General features: G+C 37.2%; 1 protein-coding gene across 5 annotated transcripts in view; it reads right to left on the bottom strand.

Annotated features, from left to right (window-relative positions):
• The window catches only part of SLC20A2 (solute carrier family 20 member 2), a 109,087-nt gene that overhangs the window by 87,034 nt on the left and 5,872 nt on the right, over positions 1 to 16,181 (bottom strand). The window lies entirely within an intron of this gene.

Here is a 16,181-nt window from a genome sequence, read left to right as displayed (position 1 = left end):
GCACTGAGGACATTTAAGTGAAGGGAAAGAAGAGGAATTAAGGATGACATCACCACTTCTGGCTTGAGTTATAAATAATAAATGTGTACTGTGCACTCACTTAAGTATCAGCAACCATACTGAGCAGCTAACATGTATGTATCGCACTGAAATAAGACAGATTGCTGCCATACTAATTTTATAATTGAACAAACAGATTTAGAGACAGACATTAAGTAACTTGTCCAATGCCACGTGGCAAGAGTAGTAGAGCCAGAATTTAATCCGAGACCACATGACTCCACAGCTTGCGGTGTTAGCCTCTTCCAGGACAACCTCTGGTGAGTTGTACCCCTGGATGAACAAGAGGAGTCGGGAGGATAGAGTATGGCCAGGCAGAGGAAGAGAAGTGGAAGGGGTGGGGGTGGCAATACAAAAAAGTAGTTTTAGATAAACTATGTCCAAGATAGTACAAGACATGTGGATGACAGTAGCTGTTGAGTCAGAAAAAACAGAAACATCACAAGGTGAGAGTAAAAGATACAGAAACAGAACTGGTACTGAGTTCTCCTCATGCACCCAGTACCCTGCTTTCTCACAACACTATAAGCACCATCACTATCTTTCCTTTGCAAGTGAGGAATCAGACACGGGACGTCAGGGCCATGTGAGTGGTGGAGCCATCTTAACCCCTGACCTAAACGTCTAGGGCACTACAAAAAGGAGTGGAAACCAGGGTGTCCTAAGTGGCAGCAGCCCCCAACCTCTTTTAAAACTGCTAGTGGGAGAGGCGCCTGTGTGGCTCAGTCGGTTGGGCATCCGACTTCCACTCAGGTCATGAACTCATGGTTTGCGGGTTGGAGCCCTGCATCGGGCTCTGTGCTGACAGCTCAGAGCCTGAGGCCTGCTTTGGATTCTGTCTCCCTCCTTCTCTGCCCCTCCCCCGGTCCGCTGTTCTGTCTCTGTCTTGCTCTCTCATAAATAAATAAAAACATTAAAAAAATTAAAAATAACTAAATAAAACTGCTAGTGGAAGACACAGGGTTTGTTTTTTAAAAAGCTTTACAATAAAGGGGCGCCTGGGTGGCTCAGTCGGTTAGACATCAGACTTCAGCTCAGGTCATGATATACAGTCTGTGAGTTCAAGCCCCGTGTTGGGCTGTACGTGGACAGCTCAGAGCCTGGAGCCTGCTTCAGACTCTGTCTCCGGCTCTCTCTGCCCCTCCCCCGTTCTCAGTGTGTGTCTCTCTCTCTCTCTCTCAAAAATAAAATAAAGACATAAAAAAATTTTTTTAAAGCTTTACATAAAAAAGCTTTGACAATATTTATCCATTTCCATAACCTAAAGGTGTTTTGATTGAACCATTTGAGGGGTAGTAAGAGGCATCTCTGTATTAACCAATTTAAACAAATACTAAAGATACATTTCCACAGGGCAGTAGGCAAACTGAGGGGCAAACCTATGTAAAAGATACAACAGGACACAAATTCTATATAGTGTGTTACTATAACCTGGGGCAAAATTCAGACAATTAGTCTAATGGAGATAGTGTGCCTGTTTCCTGAGGCCATGGGAAGTGGTGAAATTTCCTTTTTTACTCTTTTTGTAGCTTGGAAAGAATGTGGTTTTTCTTCTCTCTAAAGTAACAAGAATAAAATCTTAAACCACACTCACACTACAAGTCTAGACTAGCTACTTCAGATTTTAACAGCGGAATAACTTTTACATCAGTTTCAGAAAAAAAAAAAAAAAAAAACCAAACCTGTTACAGTTCAATGTTTCAGCACCTATACCGACAACGGAGTAGTCTTTGAGTCACAAACACTCCTTCTATAAATGTACTTTTAAAGAGCCTACAATATCATCCTAGAACTGTCCTCTATTTAAAATTTTAAAAAAAAATTTTTTTTAAGGTTTATTTTTGAGAGAGAGAGAGAAAGAAAGAGAGAGGGAGGGCAGGGAAGGGGCAGAAAGAGAGTGGGGCAGAGGATCTGAAGCAGGCTCTGTGCTGACAGCAGACAGCCCAATGTGGGCTCACGTGATCATGACCTGAGCTGAAGTCAGACACTTAACTGACTGAGCCACCCAGGAATGGGGGATTGTCCTCTATTTTAAAATTAAAGTACCTGAGGGGCACCTGGGTGGCTCAGTCAGTTAAGTGGCTGACTGGCTCAGGTCATGATCTCACCGTTCATGAGTTCGAGCCCCGCGTCAGGCTCTGTGATGACGGCTCAGAGCCTGAAGCCTGTTTCGGATTCTGTGTCTCCCCCTCTCTACCCCTCCCCTGCTCATGCTCTGTCTCTCTCTGTCTCTCAAAAATAAACTTGAAAAAAAATTTTTTTAATTAAAGTGCCTGAGAGAAATATAAAATTCCAATTAAAAGAGTTTTGAAGTTCTGCTGTACAGCCTTTCATTGAGAACAGCAATACCTTACACAGTACTATTCCAGTCACCCATCACTATGCTTAAAGGGCTCCATTGGGAAGTCAGTGCTTTCTTTTTTTTTTTTTTAATTTTTTTTTTTTCAATGTTTATTTATTTTTGGGACAGAGAGAGACAGAGCATGAACGGGGGAGGGGCAGAGAGAGAGGGAAACACAGAATGGGAAACAGGCTCCAGGCTCTGAGCCATCAGCCCAGAGCCCGATGCGGGGCTCGAACTCACGCACCGCGAGATCGTGACCTGGCTGAAGTCGGACGCTTAACCGACTGCGCCACCCAGGCGCCCCAAGGGAAGTCAGTGCTTTCTAGAGCAGCCCACCCCATTACTGGAGAACTCTCACCAGAGCTTAGATCAAGCGGGAATCCTTTGCTTTGTTAATTTTCATTCACTCATTCATTCATTCATTCATTCATTCCAACATTCACTAAGCACACTCTGGTCTTTCTATTCCTTAATCTACAAGGGTTGTTGCCATTGCTATTTTATACCCTCTCCTTCAGATCCAGCAACCACAAGCAGTGGTTCCTCATGTGACGTCACGTCTTAGTCCACTGCTGTCCCTTTGCTCGTGTCTACCTAAAATGTGGTTTTCAGATACAAACACAATTCACCAAATGTGGTCTAACCCGCTCATATTTTTAGCAGTCACATTACAGAGACTGCCCAGACCAGCCTGTGGGCAAATAAACTCCCAGCTCTTTTTCATCTCAGGTGCATCTGAGACTGTCCTCCATGCCCAGGCATTGTTCAGCTCCTACACGTTTATCCTTAGTATCTTTCATCTTTTGGAACATTATTACAACCTATTGGGGTTATGCTCAGTCTGGATTCTGCTAGGTTTGGTATTAGCCAACTCTCCTAGGCTTATGTCACCTGGAAATTAGAAAAATTTATTTCAATCCAGAACTTTACAAGAAAGAGGACATTGTGATTAAAAATGTGCTATCAATGGCAACTCAAAGTACTCTGCAGGTTCTCTAGACTGAGTACTACTCTCTGATACCCGTATTACCAATTTTTAACCATTTTGAGGGGCAATAAAAACCCCCTTGAAAATCTGATGAAAGCCATAAAGTGCACATTTATATACAATTTTTCAGTCAGTATCAGGTGGTTCATAGATACTCTTGAAGCCCATCTGTTGGCCTCCCATTAAGGTGCCCCACCTTAGGGATTCTAGGACCTATGAAAAACATTTCTGGCCACTAGGATTTATTAATATCCATTACTAAAATAACTGATTCTCCTATCTAACACCCAATTTAATACCCAGGAGCCAAATAACTGGCAATCAACAGACATTATTAACTCGCTAATAATTCTCAAGATCAGAAAAAGTACCCAGAAACTAAGAAATCTGACCAAAACCAAACCATGGATTATAAGAATACTTTACAAACAAAAGCACAGGTACCTAAGCTTATATACACAAAGATATGTGTTACGCCACTGTTTGTAGTAAATTTTTAAAAAGGTGTGTGTTGGGGGGGGGGCACATTCTAAATGTCCCTTCATAGAGAAATGGCTCAATAAATCATGGCATGTTGAAAATTTAATTTATTTTATGAAAATAAGAGATCTACATTGACTTGGGACATATCGAAGGTATATTGAGGGGAAGCTTCAAAATAATATATAGTGTGATCCTATTTTAAAAACAAAAAACTTACAAATCTTATATTGTTAAACATACTTTTGTAAATATAAAAAAAGGTGTGGAAGAATTCACATCTGGCTGTGAAAACTGGTGGGGGATTAATTCTTTTTGTCTGTACTCATCTTTGCATACTTTCACTTGTTACAGTTAAGTATCACTTTTGCCAAGTAAAAATCAAAAGAAAAAAAGAAAAACTAAGTAGGGTTGACAATAGGATCTATCAATAAAAACGGAGACCTCTCACCCCAACACCCCATACGGATTTTCTAATGCCCAATTTCCCAAAAACTGTCCCACCCATAGTAAGTCCTGGATGAAATCTAATTTCCTTTTGACTTTTCAACAATTTTGATGTCTTTGATTCCAAAGACAGGCACTCTTCTGTTACACCTATTAAAGCTGTTTTATAGTTTAAATATGACCACAATTCACAAGTGTGGCTTTTGCCCCCTTTAGGGAAACAGACATCTCAGCAGAGCCACGTATATAAGGTGTATAGAACCCACATTAGTCCAATACATAAAAGATGGATGCATGCAGCACCAACACTATCAAATTCTAAGGTGAAGAAATAGGAGCACAGAGGCCATTCCTGGTGGGCCAGTGCTAAACATTAAAACTACCTGGAAACATGTTTTAAAATATCAGTGCCTGGGCACCACTTTCAGAGTCTAATTTGACTGGCCTGGGAACAGGTGCTTGTTTCAATCTAAAGTTTCTCTAGATTATTCAAATGAGCAGCCACTGCTTTCTACATTTCGTTTCCTTCCCTTCTATCAATTTTTACAGAGCTTTCCCTTTATCAGTTATTTCAGGGCCGTGACTGTATTTGGGAAAGCCAAAACTGATCAACCAGCCAATGCCTGTCCGCTACACATAATTTATATTGTCCTTCTGTTGATTTTTGATGCCCAACTTCAATAACATTACTGAAATCTATGGGTACCATCATGAGGAGCTCTTCACATGTCAACACTACTTGTAGCTTTGCCTTAATAATGACATCATTTATTATTAATCTTGGGGACAATGAGTCTATAAAACATCTTAGGACTCCAAACATTACATTGGAAAACACAAATCCAACATTACTCTACTGATTATTTGAAATATTGCTGGACATTAATTAATGGACTGCCTGATTTTCTGTGCTCATCTTTACAGGTATTTTAAAATTTTAACATCCACCACATTGCAAAATATTGATGGAAAGAAAAACCATTACTTGAAATATCTCCTCCCACTCAAATTTAGTATCTGAGAACAGTAAAATACCCAAGAAAAATTTCAATACAATATGCAAGGGGATTCACTAACAAAATGAAATATTTCTTTAGTACATGTTATATTACAACACAAAAAGTCAGGATTCAATACTTTGGACTGGTGCTGCAAATTATACAAAAAGATATTTTAAAACAAAGGACACTGTATGTTGTTTATAATGGCTGGCATTAAAAAATAACTGCCTTTATGTATCTACAAATGGCATTAGCATGTATTTTCAAAGAAGCTTACAATGGTCCATTTAAACTTCTGATCTAGGAACTGTACTCCCAAGCATTTATCCCAGTGAAATGAAAACTTAGATCTACAAAAAACACCTGTACACAAATGTTCACAGCAGCCTTATTTGTAATAACCCAGAACTGTAAACAACCCAAATGTCCTTCCACTGGACAAGTGGTTAAACTGTGGTACATCTATGGCATGAACAGAACTCAGCAATGAAAGGAACAAACTATTTGGCACACGCAACAATTTGAATGGATCTCACAAGCATCATGCTGAGTAAAACGAGCCTATCTCTAAAGATCACAGGCTGCATGAACATTAGAAAGCTGAAGAACACAATAGTGATCACCAAGGGTTTGAGGAAATTATAAAGGAGAACAAGAGAAAGCCTTGGGTTGATGGGTGAGGGATACAAAATCCTGCATCTTGATTGTGATGGTGGTTACACAAATACATGTAATCAAACTGCACAGAACCATACAAACACACACACACACACACACAAATGAGTGCATATAAAACTGGAGAAATCTGAATAAGCTCTGGATGGCACCAATGTCAATTTTCTGGTTTTGATCTTGGACTTCGGCTACCTTTGGGGGAAAATGGGTGAAGGGTACATGGGACTGCTCTGTATTTTTGCTATTTCCTATGAATCTGCGATCATTTCAAGACGAAAAGTTTTTTAAAAGTGAGAGGAAAACAAGAAGGTGGTCACTTATTTAAAACACACACACCATGTTTCCTAATCTATGTGAAGGTATAAACAAGTAAAAGGGAAAGATGTAATAAGGGTGGCTGGAAAGCAGATGGCTTGAATAACATGGAGCATTTATTATGTGCCAGGCACTACAGCTTATCCCATTTAACTCAAAAATCCAGTGAGGTGACTGCTGATTAATATCCCCACTTTTCAGATGAGGAAACTGAAAGAAGGTAAGAAATTCAATCAGGATCACATGCTGGCAAGAAGCAAAGATGTCAAAAATAAGAAGAGAATTTCAAAGAAAATAGGATTTGGAGAAAAAGTATCATTACTATATCAAGAAAAGATTTAAAAAGTAGCTTAAAATAGGTAGAATGCTACAGAGGTAAATCACAGCACACACTGATGAATACTCTGTCCTCCAAGAACTTAAAATCTGTAATACACATTAGCCTAGGAAACCTGAATGCACTTGACCAGAGATGTATTTGCAACTGGTTATTTTTTATTAATCTTTCAATTTCTGCTTAGAATAGAGAAGAAAAGTAACAACGATTTCTCCTCTTTAAAAGATGTCCACCAAATGAAAACAAGGAGAAAAAGGTGAACCAAAATTCAGAAATAATACAAATAGGGCACTCAAAATGGTAAGAAAACTAAGCTGATTGACTGTAACAAAGCCTATTCACGAAAGAAAACAGAAAAGCTGTAACACTGTCAAATGCAAGGCAGAAGTCTAAATTAGGTTAGAATAAAACATGAATCTACATATAATGAACAATATGGGCTAGCAAGATGAATATTTATTTGCAATAAAATAGTTTTAAATTAAATTATGCAGTTAAGATTGGTTTCAGTCTGGCTTAGAATAAGCGGAAGGAAAATTTCAGCCCTCTTTTTCACTCCATCTTCAATTTAGATCATTGAATATTGAATATTTTAACAGCATGCCAAAAAACAGAAGCAATTCTAAGATAAATTCAATGCAAGTAAATGGGTATTTAAGAGGAAGTTTCTTATTCTGGTTGTAAAGCCTCTGAGACAGGGTTGCTTTTCTAGAGGAAAATAACATCTCAATTTTAATTTTAAAGATCCAGTGAAACCCCAAGAAAATACAATATTTAAAATATTGGAAGTATTAACCACTCTTCTAAATTGCAGACACTAAGCAATCCACGTAGTGTGCCGCTTGAAGTAAATTGAGTAACCGCAGTCAGCTCTGCCTTTAGGATCATCTCTGATAGAAAAGGTATTCTTTCCTCTTAAATTATCTTTTTTAAGTTTACTTATTTATTTTGAGAGAGGTAGAGCACAAATGGGGGAGGAACAGAGAGAGAGGAAGAGAGAGAGAATCCCAAGCAGGCTCGACATTGTCAGTGCAGAGCCCAATGTGGGGCTCGAACCCATGAACCATGAGATCATGACCTGAGCCGAAATCAAGAGTCAAATGCGAAAGACTGAGTCACCCAGGTACCCCTTAAATTATCTTCTAAAAGCAAATGAAAATGCAGTGATGATATCAGCATGTTGGTTCTTAGAAGCTTTGTAACTGCTAATTCAGGAAGTAACATGCAGGAATTTTACTTGACGTTCAAAAATCTCTCTACAGATCTGGAATAAAATGGCCACACCACAATATTCTCATCCATGGCTTTAATTAATATGATAAAATCTGAAATAGAATTCTTGTCATACATCCTCGGAATTTCTTCCTCATGCACAAATAGAGTAAAGGAGGGCCAAAAAGCAAATGTATCCAGTTGGACGATATCTGTCATACAGTGTTTATGGATTTCTCTGCTCTAAGGAAATCTCATGAGGTTAACTTAGTTTTTACAGGTAAAACCCTAACACATTTTTTATAAAAGCCATAACCTAGGCCATTTTGTATGGTGTACAGATATACATTAAAATCTCCCTGTAGTTCTTGGGGGATCATACCAAGGAAATGTATTTTCAGTAATGCCAGATTCTAATCAATGGTGAATACAAATTTTTGAAGTTTTTACAACTAAATATCCTTAAATAGAAATATTTTTAAGGTCTGGAGTGCCTGGGTGGCTCAGTCAGAGCCAGTCAGTGGGAGACTCTTGATCTCAGCTCAGGTCATGATCACACAGTTTGTGAGTTCGAGCCCTGTATCAGGCTCTCTGCTGTCAGCACAGAGCCTGCTTCAGATCCTCTGTCTCTCTCTCTCTGCCCTCCCCCGTTGTCTCTCTTAAAAATAAACATTAAAAAAATGTTAAAAATATATTTTTAATGTGTGATAATGATATTGTGGTTGTGTTCTGACAAGGGATTTCTTGAACATACTGAAAATTCACAGATGAATAATTTAATATCTGAGATATGTTTTAAAGTAGTATGGCATGGGGGGGGGGGGTAGTTTAAACAAGACTTGCCACAAATGGAAAGGTAAAGCTGAAGGATGGGGACATATAGATGAATTATCTTGTCTTCTTTGGTACATGTTTGAAATTTTCCAACATAAACTGTGTATATCCATGCATGGGATATAAAATATACTCATATAACAGGAATTCTGAGCAGAAATTCAGGTTCTTGAATGCTTCTTTTATGGCAAAAATACCAGGCAAATCATCTCACCCCATGGTACTATAGTTTCCAATTTCTAAAATGCAGGGATGGAACATGATTTCTATGGTTGCTTCCAGTTCTGAAGTTTTTACTCTCTGAGAATGCTGTTTTGTTCTTCCGAATGGAATTTCAATTCATCTCACTAACTGTCTACAGTAACCGAGTCTATACTGAGAAGGCACAGCTGTCTTAAGACAAAGTATGATCTCAAAGCAGCTCTTTAAGACCATCAGTGCCACCCTGTCATCACCTCTCACTTACCACATGAAAAAAAGAAAAAAGGGAGGCAACCACAGTGATTTCCATAGGGTAGGTGAAAATTCCCTCCCTTCAGAGATTTGACTAAGGGTCACAAATCACATGATATGTATAAAAGGCACTCCCTTTAACACTGCAAATCTTCCTGAGTAATTATCAAACAATATTTTTATAAATGTATTTTGAAGACTTCTCATCACAGTACTGTTCATAACGGTGAAAAATCTGGTATGTAGATTACCATTAATAAGGGTTTAGTTAAATATATCATGGTATAGTCTTGTAATGGAATACCATGCAACTATGTAAAAAATAAAGATATTAGCCCACAATGATCAGGGTATCATAAAGGGACACAGGAACCAACTGAAAGACTCCCAATGGTCAAAGCTGGAAAAATTAGAGCAATAAAGTTGTATTGGATTATAACTCAAAGTATAAATATCATTAGTCTATACTGATATTAAAAAAATGATTCAATAAATAAATGGGAGAGAAGAGAGAAGTCTCCTGTGTAGAATTCCAAATAACGTATGTAGATACTCTGCTTCTCCCCTCCAGAAGGTGGAGCATAACTCTTAAGTGTGGGCTGCCTTCCTTCCAAGGAGCACAAGATGGAAAGTTGAGAAAAAAGAGTAACTTTACAATAGAGAAGTCTGACAAACACTACCTCAGCCAGGATGCCAAGGTCAACATCAACAGTAAGGTCACAAAGCTAGGATGCACCCTTGAAATGATGTGATAAAAACAGCCTTTTGCCTCTGTGGCCTCCCTTAGTCTAACCCCACATAACCCCAGTCTAACCATGAGAAAACAACAGACAAGCCCAACTGAGGGGCATTCTACTATCTGACTGGTACACCTCAAAACTGTCAAGTCATAAAAAACAAGGGAAGTCTGAGAAACAGTCATAGCCACGAAGAACCTAAGGAGACATGAAGACTGAATGCAGTGTGGACTCGTGGATGGGGTCCTAGAACAGAAAAAGACAGGAGGTAAAAACTCATGAAAGGGAAATCACAATAAAGTATGGACTTCAACCAATTATAATGTTATCAGTTTGGTTCATTAATTATAACATATATACCACACTAACGTTAAGAGGTTAATGAGAGGGGAAACTGGGAACTCTGTACTATCTTCGCAATTTCTTTATAAATCTAAAACCTTCTATGAGGCGCCTGGGTGGCTCAGTTAAGTGTCTGACTCTTGGTTTCAGCTCAGGTCATGATCTCACAGTTTGTGGGTTCAAGTCTTGCATCAGGCTCTACATTGACAGCATGGAGCCTGCTTGGGATTCTCTCTCTCCCCCTCTTTCTCTGCCTCTCCCCTGCTTGTGCACACACTCTCTCTCTCTCAAAATAAATGAAAATAAACTTAGAAAAAAAAATCCAAAACTCTTCTAAAATAAAAAGTTTATTTTTAAAAAATGAAAAAAACAAGATATAAACTTACAACGATGTGGAATGATGGCCAATATATAATAAACAAAAGAAGTGTTACTAAACAATATGCATATTATGAACCTATTTGTATTTTAAAGATATACATATATGTACTTTTTTACCAAATGTCTGGATAATTTACACCAAATGCTAACCTCTGGGAAGTGAATCACTAGTGATTTTCACTTCACCACCCACTTTATACTTTTCTGTACTATCTGATTTTGTTTTTTCCACTAAGCATTGATCACTTTAACACTGAGCCTTCTATAATCTTACAAACTATTAACAAAGCTCTTTTACTCTGGGAAAAAAAAAAATTAGGCATACAGCAGAGGATTAATAGCAGTGCTCCTGAGCTCAAAATAATACACATTTATAAAAGAGTAAATTTTACTTTTTCAAGGAAAAAATGTTTAATTTTATTAAGTAGGCTTAATGTGGGGCTCAAACTCACGACCCTCAGATCAAGAGCCTCATGCTCTACTGACTGAGCCAGCTGGGCGCCTCTCAAGGAGAGAAATAATATTTTAAGTTGGTACAGAAAAGTGAATGAAAGCATGGATTTTAATCAGACTTAGCTTAAATTCCTGGTTTCACCATTTACGACTGGTTATGACCTTGGACAGTTCAACAACCTCCCTCAATTTCCTCATTTTTATAGTAGGAAATATGTACAACAACAAACCTATTGCTCAGCATAAATATCCTAACATTATTTACTCATCAATATAAACATACATTACATACTACATAAGTGTGTAGTATATAAAATATACTTCATAACAAAATTTTATTGGGTTGCTTGGATGGCTCAGTCAGTTAAGCACCCAACTCTTGATTTCAGCTCAGGTCACGATCTCATGGTTCATGAGTTTGAGCCCCACGTCAGGCTCCATGCTGACAGTGAGGAGCCTGCTTGGGATTCTCTCTCTCTGCCCTCCCCACCTCAAAATAAATAAACTTAAAAAAAAAAAAACAAATTAAAAAAATTCAAATTTTATTAGAAGGAATTACATTAATAGTAGCAAAAACTTCAATGTATGCCTGGAGCCTGGCCCTACTGAGGCTCCATAATGGCAAGTGTTTCTTATTGGTATTAACAAAAACCCAAGAAAAAATAAAACACCATCAGGAAAAAATTTAGTTTCTCTAAGAACAGGGAACAGTAAAACACAAACCCTACCCTCAGCTCATTCTACATCATCTGCAGCAATTTCCCAAATGTCTCTGCTAACTATTTATTATGGTGATTAAAAATGTTATTGTTAACATGCCCACAGACCTGAGATTCGTCCAGAGAATACTCATGAAAGCCACTTTTCTAATCATAACCAGCTTAAACTAAGCTTTGGAATACTAATACATCAAGTTCTCCTTCCTATGGAGATAGTTTCCCTATTTATGAATGTCAATACAAATTTATGAATGTCAATACAAATAAACACCAGCCACAAACTAAACTTATTTAAATCTCTTGATTATACATAACGAACTTTAATAAAGAAGCTTTAAATAAGACATATATTTTGATCTGTAACAAATTTCTGGGCTGGCTGATTTATCTCAAAAATGATATTTTCAAATTACTCAAATTCAAACCTTACATTACAAAAAATCACAACAGACAAGTCTAATCACACTATGAATTAGGGGACTTTTTAAACAAGGCCAAACAACGCACATCAGAAGAATCAATTTGTTCCATCAAGTGAAAAGTTTACCCAAACTGATTTATCATACAGTCTAGGACATACACCCTTAAAGACCTGTTAATTTAGGAAGAAATTAACCAACCATAAACATAACAATATTATATTATTGTGGCAATTTTTTCTACATTAGAAAATGCAAACTGTTCAGTTTGGTTGTTAAAAGAAGTTAATGTAAACACCTTTTAAAATAACAAAAACATAGATACAATTCAGAAACTATATTCAGGTTGTTATATGTAACCCAGTGTTGGGATTACAACTATACAAAGACAGATTTTATAACATACTCAAAAGTATGTCACTGAGAACTGCACTGGCAAATAGATCAAAGAAACTTCTTTTGGTTAAAAAAAAAAAAGAGACTGACTATAAGGTTTTGAGTTAGTTTAGTTTTCTTAAACACTATAAAAGCAAATTTAAAATGGGAATTCCAAGCATTCTGCATAGCAATATTATATATACAAGAAGCGTATAATCCTTTATCATGTTCTCTAAATTCTAAACCACTGAAGAAGGGACCATACTGGCACCTCCTATATATTATCTCATTTAATTCATATAACAATCCTAGATAATCATCACAATTTCAAGGGGAAGACACTCAAACTGAGTACTTTAAGTAACCTGCCCAGATAATAAGGGATACACCAGCAATTACATTACAGTCAGAATTTATATACGATACATACTACACACACCAGTTATATACATATCTGGTATCTAACTTTTTAGGTTTTTAACCTATACAATTAGTCTGTTCCTACGATAACTACTATGTATGTGTATTTCAGCATTTGCCACATTGTACTGTAATCTTTTACTTGTCAATATTCCCTATTCAATTATGAGCTTCCAGAGAGAACGGACTATATGGTGTTCATCTCTGTAATTGCAGAACATAGTCCTGTACCGAGCACATCTACATAAATTTCTCCTTAGTAGCTTACCCATGGTTGTGATGTTATTTTCACTAGCTGTTCATGGGTGGTGAATATTACAGAAACATTATCACACTATTAGCCATCCCTTCAGCTTCAAGACACCCAACAGTAACCATCACAATAGGAGAAGGCTTGGGCAGAAAGAATGTTCAGTCTGATCAACCCCAGTGTGTAGCATTACTCTTAAAATCCTATTTAAATACATTACGTGCTATACAGGGTTCTTCTTTTTTAAGTTTCATAAAGCTGCATCTGCACTTACAGTAGTCTACTACCAGGAGTTCATACACTTTATAGGAAACTCAATTACAGGATAGCTCCATGTTCATAGTATATACAAGAATTAAGGAAAGACATAAGACGACATAAATCATCAAAGGCATAAAGTAAACGCTTGCCAAAAGGCTACCTTTTCATTACAACAGGACTACAGTGTCCACAGGGACAAAACCATACAATTTATATGCTTTCCCATACAAGAAACAGGACTGGATGTTAATGGCATTTTTGAGAATGTTACAGTGTAATTATAAAATGCTATAGGTTAATATATAAGGAGACATCAAGTCTCTCAAAACAAAATGAATATTTACAAGATTAAGTTTCTGTTTTGTTAAACATTAAATAAAGGTGTTGGAACTTAAATGGAAATGTAAAAATACCAATGACCTAGTACTAAAACTAGTTAACAGAATTACTGATACTTTTCATTCTTTTAGCAGACCTTTTACCTAATAAATGTTAAAGCATGTGGTTTGTGTTTTCAGTTTTCTTCCCAGTTTTAGATATTGACTATGAATCCTTTTCTAGTATTTACCTTTCTGTTCCCACCTTCCACCCAATTCTACCCCCAAACCTGGTAAGGATGTCTTCTTTAATTTTTCAAAACAAGGGAGTGAATTCAAATGTCTGTCATGAACTGTTGAATAAAGAGTTAAAATGACAGCATCATAAGACTATCCTGACTCTCTTTAAAGTCATATTAGTCTTCTAGAATAGCAATCTAAATCTTAGAAGCAGAAAACACAGGAAGCTCAATGTTCCAAGAAAAGTTAATAATAATTGATTCATCCTGGCTACCCAGGAAATACACAGCAAGGATCCGTGTTCTATGCAAATACTGACAACAAATCCATCTAGCAATACCTGCCATCCTGGGACAAGGAAAACAGAAGAAGAGAGCTCACAAGGCAAATTCACAATGACTAAAAAGTACACAAAGAAAACATCAACAGTTCAGAGGTGAGAAGGGATAAGAACTAAATGAAACACAACAGAGATCAGTGTACTTATACTGACAGAAGTAGACTGAGGTAGTGGAAGAGACGAGATCACCACTGACGGGAGATGTGAGTGGGATGCAAGTGGACAGGACGCGCAGTGGACAGAGGGGAGGGTAAAACAAGCAGGAGCTGGAGGTGACAGGAGCTGCATTACAAGAGATAACAAAAGACTGGAGGCGGCAGACAAGGCAGGAAGCCCACCCAAGGAAATAGAGGGTAAGGAGAACAGAAATCATTTTCAATGGGAGGATGAATCATGGAAAAGGCAGGAAGCAGGCAAAACACAGACACCAAGCAAGAAATTCTAGACAGATGAGAAAAAAAATGTAAAAGTAGTAAGTACATAGGGAAGAAAAGTGAAAAAAGGATGAAGTAAACAGGCCTACTAGGAAAAGAAATATTTATTAAAAAATGGTTTCTGGAATTTTGTTTTATTAATTTAAATTTTAAAATCGCTTCTGCTTATATCTCTTTCTGTTGGGTAAAACTTGATTCATAAGAACAAAGGCTTCCTCAGTTTACAAAGAAGGAAATTATGGCTCAGGTCAACTGACTTAAGTCACAAAAGTAGGAAGGGTTGAAAACAATAATTTGCTGTCAGTTAATAATCTTAGTTCTAAGCCACAAACTAATTTTTATACTGACAATGTGTGTATACACATTAATGACTTTAATGACCAATTGCTTCATTTGTTAAGTACAAAAGCCTTCTCTTTTGCTTCATTTGTAAAGTACAAAAGCTTTCTCGTTCTCTCTCTCATATTCTCTCTATGCTTATCAGCATTTGGAGAAATCCCTGCTTCTTACTGCCTCCCCCAAAAAGGAAAGGGCACAGTATGAAGGTAACATTTACATTAATATTGCTAAAAAGAAATCTGACGGAGGTTTAAAACAAAGTTAAAACAGTAATGGTTAAAAGATGTTGTAAATTTTCTTTAAATGTCTACGACCCATGTTATTCTGGTCTCCTAGTTAACTAAAACCACAACACAGAGATCATCCTTCATTTCCACCTAGGAAGAGTAGAGGAAAACAAAACACTGAACAAGAATACAAAAATAGAAAGACGAGCAAACCCAAAAACGAATGGAAATTATTCTATTCTTGATCTTAGAAAACAAGCAAGGGTAGGAGAGAACCATACCAAAGGTCTATTTATGAAGATACAATTCTTATTTTTAAACTGAAAAAATACGGTCATCAGATCTTCAGGCTAAAAAATTGTGCAAGAAAAAAGCAGGCACATACAGAGACTGAGGAGTAGATAAAAGAAGATGAATCTGAAGCCACAAAAACTGTGAACAAGCAGCAGCACATTATGAAGAAGCAATTTGTCAACATCCTTCCCTTTAGTGATTAGCAGAAGCTGGTTTCTGGAGCCAACAATCCAATGAACTGTTCCCATTTCTCCTACTGTATCTACTATTTCTCTATCCAAACACAATAAAACTCTGATCATGAGGAAACTACCAGCTATTGCAGTGGAGGAAAATAATGCAAATATTACACACGAAAGCAGCTGGGTTAACAACGGTAATGTAAGAAACATATAAAGACTTGTGCTAGAGTCTTGTCACTCATATTTTCAGAACTATCTTCTTTCAACTCCTTAAAAATCCTAAATGATACTGGGGTAGCTTC

This window comes from Lynx canadensis, chromosome B1 (genome assembly GCF_007474595.2).
Source record: "Lynx canadensis isolate LIC74 chromosome B1, mLynCan4.pri.v2, whole genome shotgun sequence".
Taxonomy (NCBI): domain Eukaryota; kingdom Metazoa; phylum Chordata; class Mammalia; order Carnivora; family Felidae; genus Lynx; species Lynx canadensis.
The sequence above is the reverse complement of the archived record's forward strand: the minus strand, read 5'-3'. Positions and strand labels throughout refer to the sequence as shown.